Source organism: Schistocerca gregaria, chromosome 1 (genome assembly GCF_023897955.1).
Source record: "Schistocerca gregaria isolate iqSchGreg1 chromosome 1, iqSchGreg1.2, whole genome shotgun sequence".
Lineage (NCBI taxonomy): Eukaryota > Metazoa > Arthropoda > Insecta > Orthoptera > Acrididae > Schistocerca > Schistocerca gregaria.
Genome location: NC_064920.1, coordinates 1,001,421,668 through 1,001,440,274, shown reverse-complemented (window position 1 = coordinate 1,001,440,274; position 18,607 = coordinate 1,001,421,668).

Here is an 18,607-nt window from a genome sequence, read left to right as displayed (position 1 = left end):
TCAGTATTTGAGAATGATAGCTCTTAGCGACTTACAACAAACTTTACATATAACTTCAAATCTTTCCGAAACAGTTTCTCGCCACCACAACATGGTGAAAGCCAAAATATATATTGCTTCTACGTTTTCGCTGTTCATGGGGTAAAATTGCTGCATCAGGCATGGGATTTTAATTTTTATTATTTCTTTACTACTAGCTCTATTCGTAACATACTATGCAGACAGTATCCACTTATACCACTGAATGTATTCGCAAAATTACATCATCGCACGAAGCATAATTCAAGAGATGCGTGAAAAAATTTTATTTTCTTAAAACGGAGTGCCAATTATCCAGACTGTACTAATCCAGCCTTCCATTAGCAGAGCAGTTAACGACTTCCAGTTAACTTAAATAAATTATTTCAATGTTTTTCTCGGGTATAGGCTTAGCGTAAAATATGTAACACACTAAGTCATCAGCAATCATAGGTCTGAAGGTGTTTTATGTAGGAGAGTTTGAGTGTCTAAACAACTGGAAGTTCACTGGTTACTTACTGTCTGGAAAGAATTACTGTTACATTAAGAACCACCTTCATCCCATAGAAATGGGAATGAAAACTGTGTGAGATTGAACGAAACAACAACATCTAGAGCAATTTCAACCAAATTTGTTAGATACATGATTTATTTTTTGTACAGAAATACGGTGGGAGTAAGATACCCTACTAAGACTAGGGGAGGGGGTGTGGATCAAAAGCAGTGACTTGAAAATTTTCGAAAGCGACGTTGGTATTTATTTCCCCTAAGTAGTTGAGTCTGAATACTTCTGAATGTATGAAGGGAAGTTTGTCTCTTATTTGTGCAGTTCATCGTGTGAACCATGTCACGATAATGAACACTGTAGGTTCATTTTAGGAGTATATGATAATAAACTGAAATCAAATGAAACACATCTCATAGCAAAGGGTGTCCTAACAATCGAAATCAATACACAATGTACCCTGCTCTCGAGTGAACAAGGGCGTGCATTCTCGTAAGTGAACGATCATAAAGGTGCCGATTGACATCATGCGATGGATTGACCCAAGCATTTGCGCCTTTTCTGTCATTCGGCAATAGTTCATGCACTCGCTGGATAATGATTAAGATCCCGCTTCGTCATGTTCCACGTGTTTCCAATTGGCCAGAGACCTGATTATCTTGCTGGCCAGGGCAGTTGTAACTGCGAAGAACCACGTTGCGTCATAGCAGACATATGTGGAAGTGCACTGTCCTGCTGAGAAAAAGAACAATACTTTCCTGTTGCAGAAATGACAGTAGTACGGAGGTAACTGTTGTCTGATACTATTAAGGGCTGCGACTGAGACTGGCGTTTACCTGCCGGCAACCACCCTATATCGCGGCGTCGCGGCGGCAAAGGGCACTCGTAGGCGGAGCCGCAGAAGACGTAACTCAAAAGGGGCGCATCGTCGGATCGTCCAGGTCCCTATGCGACCACTATCAGCATATGTTGGAAACGTGCGCTTCTGTTACTAACTGTGAGACGCCAGTGAGCGTGGTATCGATCTATGGTACCACAATAACAGCCTGTGCAGTTTAATGGGCACTTGATAGTTTACCTTGCAGAAACACCAGTTATGACCAAAGAGTTGTGACTGATGGCCACCACACCATGAAGATTGTCATGGTATCTGTGCATCGTGTGTGAATGCGTACTGGAATAGCTCACCAGGTCTATGTGTACAAAGAGAATCTACTCTAATCACAGAAAAGACAACAGAGCGCCATTCCACTCTCCAGTCAGCTCTTTCATGACACCATAGGAACCACTCTGGGCGCTGTTGTGAGTGAGAGCCTGGGCAGAGGCAAGCAGACGGTTGTCTGTGGTCCCTGTTGACACAGAATTGTAACCTAAGCCCGGATTTTGGCCCATAATGGACTCAGTCAACCACCACTGCTCACGCAACATGCCGATCTTGACATGTGTCTGTAGCACATAGACATCCAGAACCTAGTATACAGGTATGGTAATGTTTCTCAGACCGCAGTTGAAGTCAGCGACACACGACCAATACATTGTACCCAACTTGTGCAGCAATCTGTCAAAACATCCAGCTTCCCACAGGTCCTTAATGACTTACTGCTGAAATTACTGAAGCTGCTCAACAGGAATATATAATTGTCGGTGAGGCATGGTTTTAACTGAGAATGAATGTTGTGTACGCTGTTCACCTCTAAAATCATTACAGTTAGTACCTGCAGAGTCATCACAGAGGGTGCACAGACTACCTCATGAGCACCATCTGATCCCTGGTGGTGGTGATAAAGAACCACAAGCATTACAACCCCTCACAATACACGTATTGCTCCCTGTTGCTGAGGAATACAGTCACAGAGGGAGGCCAGAAATAGTCTGAAAAGCTTGTAAGTGTGTAGCACGGTAGGTTGTGCTGGAAAATGAAGATATTCGACATGTTGCTCCGTTTCCGAGTTAATTATCGGTTAAGTTAGCCAATCAGGCCATTGCGCGCTCAATTAAAGTGGCCCACCAGATCCCATTACTGTCAGTTGTTCTAATGAATCAGGCAATGCCACCCGAGATGGATCAGTCTTTTGCTATGTTAAATTTTTGTTTTGCTCTCTTGTTCGGCTTTAGGAAGACAACCGAAGCACGAGGATAATACTTTTAATAAAACAGGCACTGCAATATCGCATTTTTGTCTTAAGTTTATCAGCTGAATTTAGGTTGTAATTGGTGTTTGTGTAGTGGGGCGTCATGTTTGTGTTGTAGGATGAAAGAAACCCAACGCTTCCATAAAGCCCGCTTCTATCAAGCAGCGTAAGAGTGGTCGCTGGACTTACATCAACATCCACTGGATGGATCACAATCCACAGTGTCAAATGCTACTGCTGTGTATGATTTAGAAATTTAATCCAGGATATTTGCGTATGATCTGGTGACCAAAAAATCAATGTTACCATCTCTAGTCTCCTTGTGAACTAAATACTGACAGTAACTGAAAATTTCTTACCCCTCCAGAAGTTGAACCAGCTACCTCCAAGCCGAGAGCCAGTGCGACGGCGTGTGTTAGCAATCTCGGGTGTGAAACCAGGTATGTGATAGGAAACATTGAATGCTATTGACAATCTGTGTCGATCTGTAAGGCGTGTCTGATTAGACGAATAGTAAAGCGACTTTTGGGGAGAATCAAGAAATTCAATGTCTACGTCTTTTGTTTTCACACTATGATCGGCCGCGAAATTAAAACTGCAGCGAAAACCCATTGAAGCTTTCCGTCGATGTGGTGTGCAATGTCGCTCTTTTTAGTCCTGAGCGCATAGTGAATCCGTAAATCTATTTATCAATAGTGCCTCCATCAAAGTGTGAAGTTTCTGTTGAGAGGTTTGGCCTGATTTCAAGCAGCCCAAATAACGTATCTGTTATGCGTTTACTTCTCGAAAATTCTCGGCTGTACACCGCAGCTGCAACTAAAACACTCTTGCAGCGTTTTCCATGGGAAGCTTTTGATGACATGACATGCAGCTCAGACATGCATGCCTGTGATATACATTTCCTCGCTCACATCAACCGCTTGCTATGAGGACAGCAATTTGGCATAGACAACAAGTTGCGGAAAACTACAGGTGGCTACCTTCTATTACGAGGCTATTGGGAAGTTGGTAGCAAGCCGTGGCAAAAGTTTAAGGGGGAGGGGGGGGGGGGGGGGGGTAGGTCGTCAAACGGGCCGACTTGGAGCAGGAGAGGCACCACAGGACATTTTAATTCCCACTGTCTATTCTTTTACAAGTAAATTCACAAAACTTTGTCAGCGTGACCGGGAAGGATTCAGGATTCACACTCGTAGCAGCGGAAGTTCAAAAGCATAACAAAAGAATTTTTTTTACGTGTGAAATTTCATAATTTTTTTCACTTACTATTGGCTGCATTTGTTGCTATAGGTACACTTTTCTTCATACGTAAGAGAGACTGTTAGATGAATTTTGCACAGCATACAAATCATACTTACAGGTGTCTCAAACACTACAATCTATTTAATTTATGAAAAAATGAATGATCTGTTACGTTTTAAAATACAGCTGTAAGTATGGTTTGTATGCTGTGCATAATTCATCAAAGAATCTGTCTTACCTGTGAAGAAAAATGTACCTGTGGCAACAAATGCAGCCAACAGTAAGTGAAAAAATGATGACGTTTCATATCTAATAAAAATTTATTTTGTTATGGTTTTGAACTTTCACTGCTATGAGTGTGAATCCTGAATCCTTCCTGGTCATGCTGACAAAGTTTTATGAATTTATTTGTAAAAATATAGGCACTGGAAATTAAATTGTTCTGTGGTGCCTCTCCAGCTCCAAGTCGGCCCATTTGACGAGCTACCCCCTTAAGTCGGAGTGGCGGCTATGTAGAGAAGTAGCTAGAAAGTGTAGACAAATGTTGCAAGTAAATTATATTTTGAGGTTCCTCGTGGTTTCTATTTCACGAGCGATCGGAGATTGAAGAAAAAAAGTTATCTCCCCTACGTTCCCGTATCAGGACGCAAGTTTTCTATCCACATTTGAGACGCACAGTGGAGAAGGTAGAATGGAACAGGAAGAGGGTCTTTATGTGCTTTGGGCTTCGAAAACAAAGCGGGCCAAAGTGTACTCACCGAGTACGATCCACATGACGATGGTGTTCCCCCCGATGGCGACGAGCAGCATCAGCGTGAAGAGGAGAATCCAGGCGAGCTGCTGCCACCAGGCCATGAGCACGTGGTGCTGGCGCCGGCGAGACACGGGGCCCGACGTGGGGGCCAGCGTGGCGTTCACCAGCAGCTGCACCGCCGCCTCGGGGCTCACCGTCGCGTTCGCCGCCTCCATCACCTGCGCCCCAGACAAGTACTGTAGTTCACCATCTGTCCTCGCTACCTTGCTGACGATACAGATCATTATACACTATTAAAATTGCTACACCACGAAGATGATGTGCTACAGATGCGAAATTTAACCGACAGGAAGAACATGCTGTGATATGAAAATGATTACCTTTTCAGACCATTCAAATAAGTTTGGCGCCGGTGGCGGTTCCTACAACGTGCTGACATGAGGAAAGTTTCCAACCTATTTCTCATACACAAACAATAGTTTACCGGCGTTGCCTCGTGATATGTTGTTGTGATGCGTCGTGTAAGGAGGAGAAATGCTTACCATCACCTTTCCGACTTTGATAAAGGTCGGATTGTAACCTATCGCAATTGCTGTTCGCGTTGATCGAGATCTAATGACTGTTAGCAGAGTATGGAATCGGTGGGTTCAGGAGCGTAATACGGAACGCTGTGCTGGATCCCAACGGTTTCGTATCGCTAGCAGTCGAGATGACAGGCATCTTATCCGCATGGTTGTAACGGATCGTGCAGCCACGTCTCGATTCCTGAGTCAACAGATGGGGACGTTTGCAAGACAGCAACCTTCTGCACGAACAGTTCGACGACGTTTGCAGCAGCATGGACTATCAGCTCGGAGACCATGGCTGCGGTTACCCTTGACGCTGCATCACAGACAGGAACGCCTGCGATGGTGTACTCAACCTGGGAGCACGAATGGCAAAACGTCACTTTTTTGGATGAATCCAGGTTCTGTTTACAGCATCATGATGGTCGCATCCGTGTTTGGCGACATCACGGCGAACGCACATTAGAAGGGTGTATTCGTCATCGCCATACTGGAGTATCACGTGCTGTGATGGTATGGGATGCCATTGGTTACACGTCTCGATCACCTCTTGTTGGCATTGACGGCACTTTGAACAGTGGACGTTACATTTCAGATGTGTTACGACCCGTGGCTCTACCCTTAATTCGATCCCTGCGAAACCCTATATTTCAGCAGGATAATGCACGACCGCATGTTGCAGGTCCTGTATGGGCCTTTCTGGATACAGAAAATGTTCTACTGCTGCCCTGGCCAGCACATTTTCCAGATCTCTCACCAATTGAAAATGTCTGGTCAATGGTGGCCGAGCAACTGGCTCGTCACTATACGCCAGTCACTACTCTTGATGAACTGTGGTATCGTGTTGAAGCTGCATGGGCAGCTGTACCTCTACACGTCATCCAAGCTCTGTTTGACTCAATGCCCAGGCGTATGAAGGCCGTTATTATTGCCAGAGATGGTTGTTCTGGGTACTGATTTCTCAGGATCTATGCACCCAAAGTGCGTGAAAACGTAATCACATGTCAGTTCTAGTATAATACGTTTGTCCAACTAATACCCGTTTATCATCTGCATTTCTTCTTGCTGTAGCAATTTTAATGGCCACTAGTGTACTACTCTGTGTGTTATTCATATTCGTTAATTCTCGATCGAATCTTTTAGGATTAAGACCATCAGACATTCAATTATGCCGAACCAGGTATTATACGCTAACGAAGAAAAAAATGCAACATCCTCAGGGACAAGGTTATTTATGTGCCAAGTGTGGTGAAACGTACTCCATCATTGTAGGAGTATACGATAACAAATTCAGACTATATAAAACAAACATGTCACATTAGATACTGCCAAAACAGTCGCATCAAGACACGTTATACCCTCTTTCGGCGGCGACGCAGGCACGTATTCTGGCATGCAAACGATTATATAGGTGCCAAGCGTCATCCAGCGATAGATTGTCCCTAGCATCGTACTCTTTTCTTGCAATTCGGTAATGGTTCTCACAGATCCTGGAGAATGAAGTTCGTGGTACATCACATCCCATACGCTTTCAACTGGCGAGAGAGGGCAGTAGTTGTACACCACGAAGAGCAAGATACATGTCAGCAGTCGTACGTGGACGCACATAACTATCCTGTCGAAAAAGTGACATCAGCTGAAGGATAACATGTGCAATGTAGCGGCCAGTAATTACTTTACCATGGAGAAACATCAAATGTGAGCCGGAGTTGTAAGTGGTGCCCCCCTCTCCTTCCAAACCCCCAATACACACCATGAAACCTGGGGAAGACATGCGTGTTGTGGGCGACTGCTCTCGTGGATAGGTTGCTGACCAGGTCGGCGCCGTACAGGTGTACTTCCTTCACTTCATACGGACTGAGGCTACTCTCATCACTGAAGACAACAAAGCGCCATTCTACTGCCTTGTCAACTCATTCACGACACCAGAACAGATATTCTCGACAGTGTCGTGATGTGTGACGTGTGAGGGATATCCTGGCTACAGGCACACGTGCTGTAAGCAGACATTTCCAGATGGTTCCTGGTTTACAGCAGGTGCCATACGTGTCCGGATTTCGTCCATGGGTGACGGTTGTTGGCCGCCGGCGCTCGCACAACGCATCGATCTTCATTTGGTTCTGCACTGCGCAGACGTCCAGAACTTGGCGTACAGGCATGGAAAGTTCCACAGACCACCGTTAAAAGCAGCGACACACCACTGATACATTGCGCCCAACACTTGCAGAAAGCCGCCGATTCGTCCATCCCGCTTCCTGCAGGCCCACAATGCGATCCCCTACAAATGACTGAAGCTGTTCGACGGCAGTATGTACCTCTCGGTAGGGTATGGCTGGACCCTAAAATGGATGCTGCTGGTGCTGTTCACATGCAAATTCGGCGCAGTTACTGCACGCCGAGTCAAAAACCGAGAGTGCATAGTGAGGTCCCTTGATCGCCGATGGTAATGACCTATGAATCACTAACGTTACAAGCCCTCAGTATCGACATATTATACACTGATGCTACTGAATATTGCAGGTGTTTCATTTTTCTCCGGGTAGTGTACATAAGAAGGTAAGTCGACAAGTAGCAGAAAGTTTGTTCTAACCGTCTTTAGGTTGGCGGTAAGGCTTATCTTCGCCCGTGGCAGGCTTTAGCGTTGTCACATCATTTCACTTTGTACACGAAGTCAACATGCTATGGCAGTCTTCTTCGCAGCAGTGAAGAACAGAGATCTGTAATCCGTTTCTTTGTAGTCTGAAGTAATACTAGGGGGATAAAAATACAGACAACTTTTAGTATACTGCGATGTCATTGTTTTAGACACCCCTTACTGACGCCAATACGGACCAGGTCCATGGCCTAGCTTTGAATAACCGACAAGTCATTGTTAATGAAGTGGCAAAGCAATTACATAGGCGCAATTCTTTTGGAATATCGTGTTAACAAGAGTGAAATGCTTTTCTAACGAATGCCTCTGTATACGAAAGATGGTTTCATCATTATGAATCACACAGCAAACGTCGTACTATGAAATGGAAACATTCAGGATACCCAGGAAAAAAAGTAGTCGAGAGTCAAACTTCTGCAAGAAAAATGATGCTCACTTTTTGTTTTGGGACATACAAGTGTCTATTCTGAAACGTCCAACAGCAAACAGAGAACTTCGAAGTCATATGCTTTGCAGCTTAGCTGGTGGGTGCAATGAGATCTATTGTCGCACGGCAGCCTTCCTTTGCAGGACAATAAGCGTCCACTTACCGCTGCACATAGAGTTCAGCCTCTTCAGAATATAGATTTCGAGGAACTGGAGCATCTTACGTCTTGATCTTATCTCGTCGGATTTGTACTAGTTTAGCCCACTTGAATATTGTCTAAGACGTCGTCAACTCACCTTCGATGAATAGGTGAAGATAGCTTTTCGTATATGGCTTGCTGCTCAAACTAGAAGCTTTTTCTAGTTTTCTGCTGAGCTTGCAGTGACGGACCAAGTGTACCAAAAAGCAAGGCGGTAGCAGAAAATTGGTGTCACTTTAAATTTTGTATTGCTGCTACAATGAATTAGAGAAACGGGACATTTGAAACTTTTGTCGGCGTTTAAATACTTCTGTGAATTTCGAATGAACTGCCTGATGTCTGTAACTTAACTTTATAAAATTATGCGCAGTGTCTTCTGGCCATCTTCACGTGAATACTGGCGAAAATGCACTGGATCCACGTATTTAATACCCCGTCTGCACATGCCTGATGTACCCAGTTACGACTGTTCACGTAATGCTTCAACACATGCTTATCTGCTACAAACAAGTGCGGTGCAATGCTCGCATTCCGTGGTGAAAATTTGCATCATCAATATCACATCGGCCGTCTTCACACGGTAAAACAGCAGGACAGCACCGGTTAAGCAGAGAACGAAATTTTCCACAGCATGGTCCCCTGTAGAATCTAACTGTAATCCGTGGTCCCAATTGATCAGGGACTCACAAGGGAACAGTCCAGTCTGACTTGCCGACATACCTGCCCTGACCTGTTTTATACAAGAAGAATATACCGAAAGAACAATTTTAGCTGCTAAGACACACTCCAATCGCCAAATTTGTACCTCGCCAGACAGCTGGATTCAAAATGGTTCAAATGGCTCCAAGCACTATGGGACTTAACATCTGAGGTCATCAGCCCCCTAGACTAAGAACTACTTACACCTAACTAATCTAAATGCATCACCCACATCCATGCCCGAGGCAGGATTTGAACCTGCTACCGTAGCAGCAGGGCGGTTCCGACTAAAGTGCTTAGAACGGCTCTGCCACAACGGCCGGCAGACAGCTGGAGAAATATACACACCTATCGTCGCTGTAGCAGCAGTGCACGTGCAACATGGCAAAGTCATAACCTTGTTTGACGGCGCAACAGTAAACAAATAACACATCACACGGCGATCGTAAATTGTAATGCGAATTTCAGTTTATCTGACACAATTGTCCACAGTTACTATTCACTTGAATTTGCAACTCATTTAATATCCACAATAAATAGCAATTCCTTTCGTGAAATCGATAAATGTTAACGATATTTGTGTATGCTTGCTAATAGCATACTTGCGCAGGTTCCAGACTTTCACAGTAATTAGCATTTCACAGTAATTAATATTTCCTTTTTGTGAAATCGATAAATGTTAACGATATTTGTGTATGCTTGCTAATAGCATACTTCCGCAGGTTCCAGACTTTCACAGTAAATAGCATTTCACAGTAATTAATGTTTTCAACATTGAAAATATGGTAGATGAAGATTGTAGCATGCGATGGAAATCACCTGTTTGTTCTGGAGGCCTACGTGTAGTTAATTAGTCAGTAGGTTCATTGTCTCAAAGGATGTCAAAATTTCTTTAGAAATTGTGGAAGAATTAGAAGAAACAGAAAATAACTCTGAAGATGCCTTGAATTGTGACTTTCGTATGACAGTTGTGGTAATTAAAGCCCAAAAAATAGAGTACCTTCCGAACCCAAAGAAAACGTTACAGTAATAGCGTTCGGAAGCAAATAAAAACAATAAATATATTTTGTCTAAACGAAGAAGGGAGAAAACGCTTAAACTTAAGCAGTGTGCGAAGACGGTTGTGTATCGTAAAATATGAAAATGAATTGTGCAGATGGGAGAAATATTGATTTGGACTACGACATATTCGACAAAATGAAATTCGCAAAAGCGTGACAGGAAAGCTATTCCGAAGATTTAGAACTTTTCGCAAGCGTCAGTGCACGGTTACAAAGCTAGATCTACGAGACTGGGTTCTGTGAATTTCAAAGGAGATGAACAGTACTGAATTCCAAGCGTTTTCGACCTATTTAAACAGATTCATGAACCTATACAGAAAAAGAAGTCGCAAAATTACTAAATTTGCTTCAAGTAAAGATGTAAAGAAGAAGTATTTAGTTGGTAATGTTGTTGTTGTTGTGGTCTTCAGTCCTGAGACTGGTTTGATGCAGCTCTCCATGCTACTCTATCCTGTGCAAGTTGCTTCATCTCCCAGTACCTACTGCAACCTACATCCTTCTGAATCTGCTTAGTGTATTCATCTCTTGATCTCCCTCTACGATTTTTACCCTCCACACTGCCCTCCACTATTAAATTGGTGATCCCTTGATGCCTCAGAACATGTCCTACCAACCGAACCCTTCTTCTAGTCAAGTTGTGCCACAAACTTCTCATCTCCCCAATCCTAGTCAATACTAACTCATTAGTTATGTCATCTACCCATCTAATCTTCAGCATTTTTCTGTAGCACCATATTTCGAAAGCTTCTATTCTCTTCTTGTCCTAACTATTTAACGTCCATGTTTCACTTCCATACGTGGCTACACTTCCCCGAGATCGGCTTCTACTAGTTTTTCTATTCGTCCGTAAAGAATTCGTGTTAGTATTTTGCAGCTATGGCTTATAAAACTTATTGTTCGGTAATTTTCACATCTGTCAACACCTGCTTTCTTTGGGATTGGAATTATTATATTCTTCTTGAAGTCTGAGGGTATTTCGCCTGTTTCATACATCTTGCTCACCAGATGGTAGAGGTTTGTCAGGACTGGCTCTCCCAAGGCCGTCAGTAGTTCCAATGGAATGTTGTGTACTCCGAGGGCCTTGTTTCGACTCAGGTCTTTCAGTGCTCTGTCAAACTCTTCATGCAGTATCGTATCTCCCATCTTCATCTACATCCTCTTCCATTTCCATAATATTGTCCTCAAGTACATCGCCCCTGTATAGACCCTCTATACACTCCTTCCACCTTTCTGCTTTCCCTTCTTTGCTTAGAACTGGGATTCCATCTGACCTCTTGATGTTCATGTAAGTGGTTCTCTTATCTCCAAAGGTCTCTTTAATTTTCCTGTAGGCAGTATCTATCTTACCCCTAGTGAGATAAGCCTCTACATCCTTACATTTGTCCTCTAGCCATCCCTGCTTAGCCATTTTGCACTTCCTGTCGATCTCATTTTTGAGATGACTGTATTCCTTTTTGCCTGCTTCATTTACTGCATTTTTATATTTTCTCGTTTCATCTATTAAATTCTATATTTCTTCTGTTACCCAAGGATTTCTACTAGCCCTCGTCTTTTTACCTACTTGATCCTCTGCTGCCTTCAGTACCTCATCCCTCAAAGCTGCCCATTCTTCTTCTACTGTATTTATTTCCCCCATTCCTAACAATTGATACCTTATGCTCTCCCTGAAACTCTGAAAAACCTCTGGTTCTTTCAGTTTATCCAGGTCCCATCTCCTTAAATTCCCACCTTTTTGCAGTTTCTTCAGTATTAGTCTACAGGTCATAACCAATAGATTGTGGTCAGAGTCCACATCTGCCCCTGGAAATGTCTTACAATTTAAAACCTGGTGCCTAAATCTCTGCCTTACCATTATATAATCTGATAGCTTTTAGTATCTCCAGGGTTCTTCCATGTATACAACCTTCTTTCATGATTCTTAAACCAAGTGTTAGCTATGATTAAGTTGTGCTCTGTGCAAAATTCCACCAGGCGGCTTCCTCTTTCATTTCTTAGCCCCAATCCATATCCACCTACTACGTTTCCTTCTCTCCCTTTTCCTACACACGAATTCCAGTCACCCATGACCATAAATTTTCATCTCCCTTCACTAACTGAATAATTTCTTTTATTTCATCATACATTTCTTCAATTTCTTCGTCATCTGCAGAGCTAGTTGGCATATAAACTTGTACTACTGCAGTAGGTGTGGGCTTCGTATCTACCTTTCTAAACATTCATGGTGGTGTCTGATTGTACTATATCGTGTCTCCCTACCACTTTCGCGCAACGACGCTCTGAGCGTGTTTTTTAGGGAATTAACTTGAACCTGGGACCTGCTGCTGGTAAGGGGACGCCAGACCACACATGACATGTAGAATTCAGAAGAGTTCAGTGAGACTAGCGATGATATAACCAAATACTAAATGATCTCAGCGTCAGCTCCACTGCACTCCCTGTAAAAGAATCTTAATACTAACTAAATTTAGTGGAAAGGGTTCAAGGCTTTCCTATTTTTAGTTAGCTGGTAAAATAACGTCGAAAACAGCAGTTAAGTTTACCATTGGAAATTTTATTCTACTCACAAAACATCGTTTATAAATTGCACTATTGATAAAAGGATATGTTTTAATACAGGATGGTAAAAACCAACTGCGTTCAACAAAAATGTGAACGAATATTCCCTGAATGGGTTTCCAAGTTCTACAATCGATCGAAGGATGACTTATGCCATATCACATCTATAATCTAGGTTTAAATTAAGTTTCACAAAAGAGAAAACTATCAAAATGGTCTACAGTGACCCTCAATTATCTTTAATTACTTATCTAACCTGTTGTAAATTACAGTGGCTGATGTGGCTTCTCAATAACTATAAAATAGAAAAATCATCGCGTTTCAGATCTTTACTTCAAGTGGCAAATGTGAACACCGTGAGTTTTAATTAACGATCGACACTAGTATTACGCAAAAAGGGGGTGTAACAGATGAGGCTTCTGCAGTTCTGAGTGAAGCCTTATGCGCTCAAAAATGCGGCATCGCGTGCGTTCATTACCTTGTCGGTGTTTAGGCAGCGTCAGGGCGACAGCGGCCGGCGCACCAGCCGTCCAGCTCGCCGTCTCGGAACTAACTCTCCTCTAACTTCTCTTTACTACAATTTACCGAAGTTAGTTTAAAAAAACTATCTGGCTATGTTTTCATCTGACCAATCAGGGTCTCAATGTTAACCTTAAGCTCCGCCTACAAAAATTCTGTCTATCCAATGAGAAACGTTATACTTTTCGTGGTGGGGCAATGTTTTTAAAGTTTGCAACGTAACAGAGACGCTAAAAAGTCTCACGCTAAAACGTGCAGCTAGTGTGGTCCTGTTAGCGTTATCGTAAGATCTATACTGCACTTCTGGAGGGCTCTATCTTTTAACATGGGCTGGGGAGTGATCCTAATGTAACAGACACGCGAAAAAGTCTCACGCCAAAACTTGCGGGTGGTAGTGGCCCTTTTTGTGTTATCGTAAGATCTATACTGCTTTTCTGGAGGGCTCTAGCTTTTAACATGGGCTGGGGGTTGTCCTTGACATACCTGAGACGCGAAAAAGCCTCACGCTAAAACGTGCGGGTTGTATAGTTGTACAGGTAGGCTCGCGGCGTGGGTGCCCAGCCCCTCCCTTATCTAGCTTAACACGGTTCTGCTCTCGGCTTCTGTCCTTGTTTCTCCCCTCGGAACTGCGTCTGCCTCACGGTGGGAAGGTACGACATGCATTTAGGCATTCTGGTGTTAGTCTGTGGTATTCCATTTGCTCACTCGTTACTCGTATTACTTTGGTTAATTTAATGTCACGATTTATTCCGAGCTATGTGACATACTACTGGATTTGCTTATCATGTCAGGGTTTTCATGTAAGGTGTTGGATTTGCCTGACACCTTACATCTTGGCCACAATAATGCGTCCACTATGCTGTTTGTAGTAGCTTACCCGCGTTCCTATTCATTATTAAACCTACTCCTGCATTACCCCTATTTGATTTTGTGTTTATAACCCTGTAGTCACCTGACCAGAGGTCTTGTTCCTCCTGCCACCGGACCTCACAATTCCCACTATATCTAACTTTAACCTGTCCATTTCCCTTTTTAAATTTTCTAACCTACCTGCCCGATTAAGGGATCTGATATTCCACGCTCCGATCCGTAGAACGCCAGTTTTCTTTCTCTTGATAACGACATCCTCTTGAGTAGTCCCCTCCCGGAGATCCGAATGGGGGACTATTTTACCTCCGGAATATCTTACCCAAGAGGACGCCATCATCATTTAATCATACAGTAAAGCTGCATGCCCTCGGGAAAAATTACGGCCGTAGTTTCCCCTTGCTTTCAGCCGTTTGCAGTACCAGCACAGCAAGGCAGTTTTGGTTACTGTTACAAGGCCAGATCAGTCAATCATCCAGACTGTTGCTCTTGCAACTACTGAAAAGGCTGCTGCCCCTCTTCAGGAACCACACGTTTGTCTGGCCTCTCAACAGATACCCCTCCGTTGAGGTTGTACCTACAGTATGGCTATCTGTATCGCTGAGGCACGCAAGCCTCCCCACCAACGGCATGGTTCGGGGGGGGGGGGGGGGGGAGTTGGTAATACAAAGAACAAATTCGTATCTGACGTGAAGACGAAATTTTTTTTGTTATTTCCTAAAAGTACAAAATCAGTGAGGCAGGTATCGGGCAAAAACCTCTTACAAGCCGTACTGTACCATTTCGAGTGGATAAAGACAGTCGCTTTGCAGTCAATGTATACTATGTCACTTCAGTAAGCAACAATGGAAGTCATAAGTATCACTGATTACTGTTTCCGAATCATTATATATATCTTTATGAATATCAAGCCAAATGAAGACCAAAAATTAAAAAAAAACGACTGTTACACAAAATGTTGTAATAGACATGGTAAAATATGGAAAAATGGGATGGTTTCAAAATTACATCCAAAATGTATTCTTACCAGTAGCAGAAACTAATTCGTTGCTTGGCATGTATATAACAATACCTCTGTCTGTAGGAGAACGAGGAGAAAACTGTTAATGTAATTCGGTTTCCACCTGTAACAAACAGTGCGATTCAGTCTCTTGATAACAATTTTTTCAAGAGTGTAAGAGACTATTCTGAAAATTGTCGGTCAAATTTTGTTTCCGATAACTCTTTGTCATTTCAGATTTGTCAGTGAAACAGTATCGTTAGAGCAGAATCATTTCTGTATTGTCAGTTTGCCTCACCACGTTTTTAGAATTTGGTCGTGTATTCCTGATATACCACACAATATTCAGAGCAACGGTCACGAATTTCCCTTACCCCACCCCAGTTTTGTCTAAATAAAACTACTAATTACAGTAAAGTGCCTGAATGCATTAACTTTTATCGGATCTGCCTAGTATAAGTAAAATGTTTCTTTTCATCATCTCATCATCCCATAGACACTTCGTATTTTTGTGATGACTGCAGGGGGTAAACAAGGAACTGTTTCTTAGCTTCTGAAATAGACGTTATTGAAAAATCGTCATAACAACCGTGTTATAAAATATTTCATATCAACATAATAAAGTCTCGACTGATAGAAATCTGTAATGTAAATTTACACGCAGCTGTGATTTTCTTTATTCTGCTAATCACTTGTGTAACAATTACATCTGCAACATTGTAGCTGTCGATATGAAGTGTGTGAGATTCAAAAAATTAGTACTTTGGGGCATTTGATATGCTTTAAACTCTTGAACGTCGTGTGTATGCTCCTGGCACTCGGCGCTACGCGGCGCAATGTTCATTTGGCACGGCTGCATCTGCTTAAGAGTATGCGTTGATTCGTTCACTAGGCAAGAAGAGCTGTAAAAACTGTTGTTATATGAGGTGTTTCGTGTGCAACAACGGGTGACGGTAAAATTTCTTTATAAATACACACATAAAAAAAGTTTTGAATCACCTCGGTTCCGAGAGTTCCGGAACCTACACAGAAAATTTGAACAGAGATCAACGTAAACATCATTTCTGCCCTTTTTATTGCTCATGAAAACCACACATTCCATGTTGTACCACCATACAGCGAGACCGTGAAAAGTGGTGGAACAGATTTCTGTACACACCGGTACCTATAATACCCAGCAGCACGTCGTGCCATAATAACCACAAGCTCATCAAGGCACTGTTGGTCCAGATTGTCCCCTTCCTCAACGGCGATTCGGCTTAGATCCCTCAAAGTCGTTGCTGGGTCACGTCGTCCGTAAACAACCCTTGTCAATCAATCCCAGGCATGTTCGATAGGGTTCATGTCTGCAGAACATACTGGCCATTCTAGTCGAGGGATGTCGTTATTCTGAAGGAAGTCATTCACAAGATATGCAAGATGGGGGCGCGAATTGTCGTCCATGAAGACGAATGCCTGTCCAATATGCTGTCGATATGGTGGCACTTTAGGTCGGAGGATGGTATCCACGTATCGTACAGCCGTTACGGTGCCTTCCATGACGACCAGCGGCGTACGTCGGCCCCACATAATGCCACCTCAAAACAGAAGGAAACCTCCACCTTGCTGCACTCCCTGGACAGTGTGTCTAAGGCGTTCATCCCTACCGGGTTGCCTCGAAACACGTCTCAGACGATTGTTGGTTGGAGGCGTGTGCGACCCTCATCGGTGCAGAGAACGTGATGCCAGTCCTGAGAGGTCCATCCGGCTTGTTGCTGGGTCCATCTGCGCCGCCCTGCTTGTCGTCGTTGTTGCAAAGACGGACCTCGCCATGGACGTCGGGAGTGAAGTTGCGCATCATGCAGCCTATTGCCCACATTTCGAGTCGTAACACTATTTCCTGTGGCTTCACGAAAAAGTTACTGAACATGGTGGCGTTGTTGTCAGAGTTCCTCCGAGCCATAATCCATAGGTAGCGGTCGTCCACTGCAGTAGTAGCCCTTGGGCGGCCTGAACGAGGCATGCCATCGACATTTCCTGTCTCTGTGTATCTCCTCCATGTCCGAACAACATCGCTTTGGTTCACTTCGAGATGCCTGGACACTTCCGTTTTTGAGAGCCCTTCTTGGCACAAAGTAACAACGCGGACGTATCGAACCCTGGTACTGACCGTTTAGGCATGGTTGAACCACAGACAACACGAGCCGTGTACCTCCTTCCAAGTGGAATGACTAGAACTGTGCGGCTGTCGGACCCGTTCCGTCTAATTGGCGCTGCTCATGTATGGCTGTTTACGTCTGTGGGTGGGTTTACTGACATGTCTGAACAGTCATAGAGACTGTGTCTGTGATACAATATCCATAGTCAACGTCTATCTTCAGGAGCTCTGGGAACCGGGGCGATGTAAGACTTTGTTTGATGTGTGCAGTTGCAGTGCAACTTCGCAGCTAAAATTTTGGCAGTGCCATTCTTTCGGTGTGTTATTTAAGGGCCATTTCCTTGTCAGCTCCAAAATTTAAAGTGCTAGACTTTTTTTTTAAATTGTATTCTACCGAACACAGTGTTCGGCGATAAAGGACTTGCTGGCTAGGAGGAGGCGAGTAAGGTGCTCGTGTTCCACAATTCGATCCTGAACAGTGCGTGTCGTTTGCCATACACAAGATTAGCCCTACATAAGATTAGGCAGTCCCTGAAGCCCCTTTTTGATAGTCTGTTGAGGACATCTGAATTTTCGTTTTTTAGCTCTCGATCACTCTGAAAATAACGACCCAAAGCTCTTATTTCACTGCAGTAAATAGGCAGAAGTCACTTGGCGCTAGGTCCGATGAATAAGGCGGTTGTATCATCACCTCAATGCCTAATTCCGTGGTTGTTTCTTGATGGTGCGATGAGACGGTGCATTAACTCGATGCATCTTTTGAGGAAGATGTCGTCTTTTTGTTGCAATTTCCTGCTTAACGGCTCCTTCAGTTTGTCCCAATAGTAATTCGTAGTATCAGTGCGTTGGTTATCCAGCACGTGCTCAGTACACAATGCCTTTCATATCAAAGAGCCCAAGATGCCCGAGTTTTCCTGCAGTTCTTCAAATTTGGCCTTTTTGGGTTTTAGACTTGAAGAATGTTTCTATTTGGCATTGTCCTGCAATGTGTCATAATGATACAACCAGGATTCGTTACATGCGATGACTCTGTCCAAAAAAACTGGTTCTCGAGGAAGCCTTCCCTTCCATTGTTGACACACCACTACATGGTGAGTCTTCTGTTCGTCATTGACCACACGAGGCATCCACTTTGCTGCAATTTCTCTATACTCTAGAATAGTTCGTACAATGTCTCCAACTGATCTGCAGGATATATTCATAATCTCTGCAATCTTGGTAACGAAACACGACGGTCTTCCCGCAACGTGGCATCAGTTGTGTTGACATTGGTTT